Genomic DNA, 1,579 nt, shown 5'->3' with positions numbered 1-1,579 from the left:
CCGTGCATCTCTCATTGATTCTAGTTTCATCAATATCATTATAATGCTTGATTATCAATTTGATTGAACTCTATTCTCGTAAAGTGCTTGTTACAAACAGACGGGAATAATTTATGTGGATACTATGTTTGCGAGTTCATGCGGCACTCGACCTCTAAGTTGGGCTCCTCGGACCAACAATATGAAGTACGTAAACAATATTCATAATTTTTTTATTACCATCAATTGTGTTGAGTTTCATTCATATATATGTATTGACCCCCTTCTTTAAATTAGATGAGGAAGAACTCCTATCACATGATCGCATACGAGCAATCCAAGAGGAATTGACGGGATTCTTTCTTGACCACGTCATACATGAAAAGGGAGAATAGCATATGGAAATTCAAATGGATTTTCGGTAGATGATGTCAGGGATCGTAAGAGATGTTATATTGTATATATGTAGTAGCTTCGGATAGATATACAAAAACTTGTTGTTCGACCAAGCACGGAGAAAGAGAGGTCACTTCTCTCTATATATGTTCATGACGATCTTGTGTAATTAATGGTTCCTTCATTTGCTTGCTAGCTAGCGTCGAGATCTCTCTATATGTGGTAGCTAGCCTCGACCAAGCACGAAGAAAGAGAGCTCACTTCTCTCTATATGTAGTAGCTAGCTAACACAATATGAACCCCTAAACCCTCCAAAACCCCTAAATCCCCCCTTAAAAAAACAAAAAACCCAGCGCCTGAGAGCTGCTGACGCGTGGCTGTCTTTTAGTCCCTGTCGGTGTTACCAACCGGGACTAAAGGTCCTCCTGCCTGGGCGCCCCACAGTGGTCACGTGGAGCTCCTTTAGTCCCGGTTCGTAAACTAACTGGGACTAAAAGTAATGGGCATTAGTCCCGATCGTTTTATCCCGGTTGCAGAATCGGGACTAAAGGCCCTCAGAAACCGGGACGGATGCCGTGTTTTCTAGTAGTGTCTCCCGATATGTCACGTATCCTCACCATTAGAACATCATATGACACACAGTTTCAAAGACAAATCATGTATTTGCCAATCTACGTCAAGATGATATCCAGGGACAATAATTAGAACTCATGGCCACAAGGAAATATAATTATCTCTATGATCACCTCTAGGGCACATCTACAACAACGACTTCGGGCAAAGATGATACAATCATGTGGCACACATAGCAAGTTAGCAACATGTTTGTCTCATGTGTAAGACCATGCATGTCTTTTTTCATGATGTAAGATCAGAAAGTGTCACTTACCCTTGGCTCGTTTTGAGGCAATTGGTGGCGAAAACAATAGTACGTAGAGATTGGAGTGTGGATATTGTTGAGTTGAATTCTCTCATCGAAGGGGATGTCTCCTTTTATAGGGTCCATGTTGTAATAGTCCACTAACAACATGACTTCTCCGGTAGGATGCAACGTTCTAACCAAACTAGGGGATGTGTCTCGCTCTGTTGTCACGCGTGTGGATAAGGCAAAACCGCCCATGAAAAAAAAGAACTATATCGTATGAGCAACATGCCACATGAGTAACTCATACTACTGATATTTCCTTTGTTTTCTCATATGAGC

The sequence above is a fragment of the Triticum dicoccoides genome, chromosome 2B, assembly GCF_002162155.2.
Source record: "Triticum dicoccoides isolate Atlit2015 ecotype Zavitan chromosome 2B, WEW_v2.0, whole genome shotgun sequence".
In the NCBI taxonomy this organism is placed as follows: Eukaryota; Viridiplantae; Streptophyta; class Magnoliopsida; order Poales; family Poaceae; genus Triticum; species Triticum dicoccoides.
The sequence above is the reverse complement of the archived record's forward strand: the minus strand, read 5'-3'. Positions refer to the sequence as shown.